Below are 6,611 nucleotides of genomic sequence, written 5' to 3' on the forward strand. Positions count from 1 at the left end.
TCCCCGGTTCCCTCTCTGCCCTGCCCCTGGAAAGCCCACCTCAGGTCCCAGGTTCCCTCTCTGCCCTGCCCTGAGGTTCCCTGTTCCCTCCTTATTCTACAAACTAGGCTGCAAATAAGACCAAATGAAAGAGGGGTTGTGGGTTCAAACCTTGGTTTCCCCGGCCTTTCTGTGTGGAGTTTGGATGTTCTCCCCGTGTCTGCGTGGGTTCTCTCTGGGTGCTCCAGCTTCCTCCCACCATCCAAAGACATGTGGACTAGGTTGATTGGTGACCCCAAATTGTCCTTAGTTGTGAGCGTGAGTGGTTGTTCCCCACGGACCATGGTTCGTCTATGTGTGGCCCTGTGATGGACTGGCAACCTGTCCAGGGTGTACCCTGCCTTGCGCCCGATGTCAGCTGGGATTGGCTCCAGCCCCCCCGCGACCCTGTACGCAGGATGCAGTGGTTGACGATAGATGGATGGAATATAGCACTGACAGTAACAACTCTGCACACAGAATAATTTCTTGGGTTTACCTACATTAACCTACGAACTGTACTGCACCAAACAATGCGCTTAATAAAAGGTGACTGTTGCTGTTGGAATAAATGCGCAATATTATAATGCATAATCAACTACTGTTACTAACATATTTCTCTCGGTCCAGGTTTATTTATTTTCATCTAACGTCACCCTGGTCTAACATTAGTTAGTGCTGCATAATGTTACAGATCTGACTGTTCTACAAGCTTGGCTTTTATTTTAATACGTTTACCATTACTTCCGGGTCACCTGGCCCACCTGTCTTTATTTTCTTAACGTCTATCTTCAAACGGAGGTTTAGTTGTTTATCGTGTTTTTTTTTGGATTCAGAAACCAAAAATTGGCTGTTTTTCCCCCTGTTTCTTTGTTTTTGGTTTGAAACGACAAACAAAAAAGAGGTGGTTTTCTCGTTTGTTCATTTCATCGTTCAAACGAAAAAACAAACTATCAGAACGTACAGGGACCATGGTCGCCACCAACTCCTGAAAGTACCATACACTGAGTAGAATTGTTTTAAAAGAATTACAATTTAGCAGATGTATTGTAAATCCTTGTTCCTGATTGGTTATTAATCACGTGTTCACTTGAAAGTTGCCCTTTAAGTTTCCTTCTACACTTTGCCATAAGTAGGAGTTGCTTGATGAATGTGTCTTATTCTTCACTTCTTGTCTTATTCTTCACTGTCATGAACCAGGTCTGTAGCCATGAAAAACAAGAGAGGGGATGTGATGTGACTTATCCTAAACTGTCTCTTTAGAGCGTTCTTACATGGAATTGTTAGAAGTTTGATGAATACAGGCTTTGCTCTGCTTTTTCCACTGGAAATGAAAATTATTCTGTTCTTCCTCTTGAATCATCTTGCAAATCCTGGAAGTACACTGAGTCCCAACAACGAACAATGAGCTGACGGTTGAAGGAAGATGCGTGAGTCATGCAGCATTCGTGGTCGCCGCTGGGAGGCAATGACACACAAGAAGGCTTGCACAATGTGCCTCCTATGTTTTGCCAGCTGTAGCTTGTTTGCCTTCATTATCCCCCCACTCCCCACCTCCCCATCCTCTTTACTACTGCCACAACTGATCTGAGTATGAGATGGAGGTAAGTGATGATGAATAACAATTAGGATCTTTCTGAACAGATACCAAAGAAGAGGCCAATATCAATATGAGATTTTTATATGGTAATTCTTTCATCATTTATTTTAGTACAAATGTTGACTGAGCACGCTGCAGTGCAGCTTAAAAAACACAATAATTGAACACTTACTTTAAACTGATATGTGAGCAAATAAATTGGACATCAACGCTGACAAACACACACACAAAGGACAAAATGATCATATCCATTCTGCTGAATTCTCTGCAGGAAAGTCATAAATGGTTTTAAATGAGGACGAGCTGCCGTTGATACAACTGATCAGTATGTGGAATGGAATTAGGTGGCCGAGGTTGACAAGTGGAATCTTTTATAGCCAATACTCATTGCTCATTGTGGCAGTTTAAATGATGCTTCTTTCTCTGCTGCTCGGTGGTTAACAGATGACACTGACAGCTCACATTTTCTGCTTCCCATTGACATATAATCAATTTAACTGATTTGATCATCTATATAATCGCTGTTACATTTGTGCAACTGGTATCTAACAGAGGCAGCAATAGTGAGTATTTGTTGCCTACACTTAGTAAAGTACTGCAATGCCTGTACTTTACTTGAGTGTTTCCATTTTATGCTACTTTATGCTACCACTCTACCACATTTCAGAGGGAAATATAATACTTCTTATTCCACAACCCTTACACCAGTCCCCTTACATAGATGTCGTTATGTTGCGCCGCTATGTTTCTACTAGTAGGACAAACTGCTCTACAGAGTGAGTTTCGTCACTACATTGAATAGGTACAAAAAAGAAGATGAAGAAGAACAAGTAATTTTAGTAGCAGTAGTCAAGTGGTTTATTAGAAGTAAGAAATATAAGAAAAAGTAAAAACTTTGGTCAACTTTGTGTGGACTTTGGATGGCCAAGTATCCCAGAATGCATTTCACGCCAAAAAGCAGAAATCGGAGGCGAAAACTTAAAACTTAACTGTAAGTAATAATACTGCTATTATTGTGTCACGGAATGCAGTTTTAAGAGTTTTTTCATGTAGGAATATAGTTGTTTAAACTGATTTGAAATTTTGCTACAACATTTTCGGAGATGTGAAGTCCCGCCCGCTAACGGGTCCGACCGTCATCAAGTTGTTGCTGTTGCTGTTCCAATTGCTGAATGAGGGACTGTGTACTCCCATAATAGCTCCTGAGGGACATCTCAAACTCTTAATCTGCTGAATGCTCCACTATGTTCACTAGCTTTTCGCTTACTTTGTCTGTCTGCTGTTTGTTGCTGGGCAGGTAATGTACAGTTGGTTTATACTGCTTTTTTTTTCAGCTGCAGCGGTTGAAAACAAACGGAGATGATAGCAGTTAGAGTGAACCAAAAGAGTGAGAGAAAATAATCTTAAAATGTTCGTTAGGCTGAGGAACTGCAGACGGATAAATATAAATTTGTCACTATGTCCCCCCTATACACACACACACACACACATATATATATATATATACATCACCAAAATTTCCAACAATCGATCACAGCTGCTGATTCTCCCCATCCCAGTGCCTCATATTTGTCTCTGAGCAATTAGCCTTTTTGCATCCCAGTAAGTACACAGCAGATATGTGGCTAATCTCACTCCCTTTTCACTTTCTCTTTCCTTCATTGATTCTTTTATCTCCTGGTGAAAACATTTCTTCTTCCTCTGAGTTTGACTGTCTGGCACATGTAACTGGAGGTGTGACAGGCTTTACAGCTCTTACACTAATACCCTTTATTTGCCTGTAAAAGGCTATTGTTGGGAAGTCAGTAATGGATGTGTGCATCCGAGGCTGGCAGCCTTTGTCTGTGTGTTTGTGTGTAGGTATGTATGTGGTGTGTACATGCGGTTTGTGTAAGTGTGTGACACAAAGACGTTTCTTTTACAGTGCTGCCGTAAAAAATAGACATTCATCGCCCCAGAGGGAGCCGCCATTTCTGTTTCACTGGGTTTCTGGACTCTTTAGAGATTACAGCTTTATGTTGGAATATATATAGTTTATGTGTGTGACAGTTTGAGATTCGTTATATGGTGTCCTTCTGAGTGAATTATATGTATTCACTATAGTATGTATACTCTGAGTGACCACATAACACAAGCATTTGATAAATACCTAATGTAAATGTTCCCTTTATGTTCTTAGTGAATGTAGAACGTAATCCACACCACAATCTACGGCCTCAAAAATTAAGACACAGTTGAATTAACACCTCACTGAGACAGTTTTAACAACAAATGAAAATCACAAATTTCACAAATCTAGTATTTATTATTATTTCCCAAAAAAAAACAACAGCACCAGTCATTTCAACAAAAATGCTGCCCAAACAACATTTGTTTACCAAAGGTATAATTACAAGGAAGGAAGTTGGGTGACAATATTTTAGAGCCACAAAGCCGGCAGAGGGAGGAGGTTGGGTCAACAAAACATCTGACTTTGCCATGGGAGACCGCTGTTCGACTCTCATTTCTTTCGGATAGTCAATCTTGGTTTGTTTTAACCATGACCACTGTCTTTCCCTGACCTTAACCACATGGTTATTATTGTAACCATGATGATAAAGGCCCCAGTGAGGTTTCCCTAACCTTAATTAAGTACCCAAACCATGATCTTCACTTGACCCTAACCAAACTTTAACCATGGCATTGTCACATCATAAAACTGATTTATTTTTAACTGTTTTGGAAAGCACAGACAAATGATGCTGTCCTGCCGATAGGGGAGTCAAACCCCCCCCACTTCTATATGTTGTTCTGGAGGGCAGTTCTGTCGTTTTGTCAGTGCAAGTCATGATATGGTACCCATACAAAACCAAGGTATTACTCTGTGTGTGTGCTGCAAAGCTACAGTGAGAGATCTGTTTAGTGAAACCCTGAAGCAAGTGGATAAATGTCCATTCTTTAAATTATATAAAGAAGGCTTAGCCTCAACCCAGTAGGAATCTTTTGTCACAATATAACTTAATGAATTGGAAAGAACTGAAGATGGACTGCATTTAGTTTAAAAACAGCACAAAGTAATCAATGCATCTTGTTTTATTTTTCTCGCAGCCAAAAGACTAATGACGCATTCGCCATCCAGCAGTTGAGTAAACAGGACTGAGGCTCCCTGCTGGCTGCTGCATGCGGTGACCTGGGAATGAAGGAGCACAGTCGTGCTGACTCGGTGAATCTGAACACCACAGAGGCTGGCTTGTCACAGTGCCAACCATTCGATTTGTTTAGAGACACAATATGGCCATCTTGGCCGTGTGGTGGAAAAGACTCCAGGGGAGCCAGTACTTGCCAGCCAACTTTCTCTTGTCGCTCTTTCTCTCTTATTTTTCACTGTGAGACCACACTCAGCAGGGAGCAGTTGAAGTAGGAAATGCGCTTTCATGGAAGATTCAAAGCCGTGATCAAACATACAGTGTTCTCTGAAATAATTCAACATTTTGACACTTTCATTGTGTCTGCTTGATTTATGGCTCTCAGCCTCATAACATATTCATGTTGCTTGTTTACATGTTTTTTTTTTTATAGTTCTCTAAAATATCATGAGTTTTTATACGCATTATTTTATTTCACGCAAAAAAAGCTTCTAACAAATAAACCTGTTTGAATTATATCTGCTATGACAAATAAAAGCCATTATCACTTCCACATAATGACTGCTTTAATCGCTCTGATAATAGTGTTATCATGAGCTTGATCTGTCATCCTTCTCCTCACTGCAACAATAGCAGCTAATGGCAACTGTCAGAAGAATACAGCGTTCACATTAATGTAGAAGTAATAATTCAGCTCCATCAAAACTTGGATTTTCCGGACTTTGAGAGCTGTACACTGCGCAGCAACAAGAGATACGAAGAAGATAGAAACAGTTAGCCACTTATGATTAGTCAGTGTTGATTCAGGGGCGGATTGCAGATACAAATATAAAGTTCTATTGTTAAATATGGCTGAGTAGTTACCTAAAACAGCTGGGTGCTATGGTTTTCATTAAATGTTACCTTCCTGTTACCAACAGGATTTAATGATGAATTCATTAGGGACTATTTACAGCCATCAGCTGATACACATTTGGTGCATTGTTAAGAAGGAACATGTCATCCTGTACAGCTGTATGGCTCATTAAATCTTAACACCTTTCATACAGCAAGCTTTCTCATTATGCACACAGTGGCACATTATCTAGATAATTCATCTACTTGTTATTATTATACATGTGTGCTGCTTTGCCCCTCCTCACCCTTAATGTTAAAGGAAACCTAAATCATAAAACACATTTTGCCAGTTACCTTTAGGAACCAGCCATGCCTCAATGTCAACAGTTTTCACTGGGATTATTTTCTATTGAACAAAATGGCTGAAGGGAAACCTGTCCACTGGGATGTCTGCAGAATATCCAGATTAACCGGCACATCGCTTCTGGAAAGACACATCGCCAAATTCAGACAGATAATTCATTATCTCAATCACCAGGCCAGTGCAAAAATGGTGCCTTGTGATGTATATATGAGGCATTTGTGTATTCATTATGCCACCACTGAAACTTGGGAAAGTCTAGTTGGAGCCCTTTGACATGTGTTTCACAAATTCATTAGTTTTGAACAGTTTCACCAATGGGTGATATCCCCTTTAAATGTCTGGTTCCATTCAAATGGCCATTTGATGCACAAAGAGGTAAAATTCTTTCTCTTCTCTTTTATACATTTTGTTTTTCATACTTCTGTCCTTTTACTACAGTAGGATTACATTTCTTTAATATTTCTTTCTTGTTGTAGTAGGCTACAACTTTATTTTTTACCTGTATAACCTTTCATAGCCAGATTCTATTGTATTTTGTCTATTAAAAAATACACCATTTCGAGAAATATTTAGATTGATTTAGATTTGTCTTTTAAAAAAATGTGTCTATATGTTGACTGCCAAAAAAAGGAAAAGAAAAATACAAAATGCTGCCATTACATCAAGT

The 6,611-nt window shown here is 39.7% G+C and overlaps 1 long non-coding RNA gene across 1 annotated transcript; it reads left to right on the forward strand.

Moving 5' to 3' along the window:
• The first annotated feature begins 790 nt into the window (after positions 1-790).
• LOC119905957 lies at positions 791-5,296 on the forward strand. Its single transcript, XR_005444910.1, has 2 exons — positions 791-1,622; positions 4,706-5,296. It is a non-coding gene; the product is annotated as an uncharacterized LOC119905957 (long non-coding RNA).
• Positions 5,297-6,611: the final 1,315 nt, after the last annotated feature.

The sequence above is a fragment of the Micropterus salmoides genome, unplaced genomic scaffold, assembly GCF_014851395.1.
Source record: "Micropterus salmoides isolate LMB-PRFRI ecotype aquatic unplaced genomic scaffold, ASM1485139v1 Ms_hic_scaffold_16, whole genome shotgun sequence".
Classification (NCBI taxonomy): domain Eukaryota; kingdom Metazoa; phylum Chordata; class Actinopteri; order Centrarchiformes; family Centrarchidae; genus Micropterus; species Micropterus salmoides.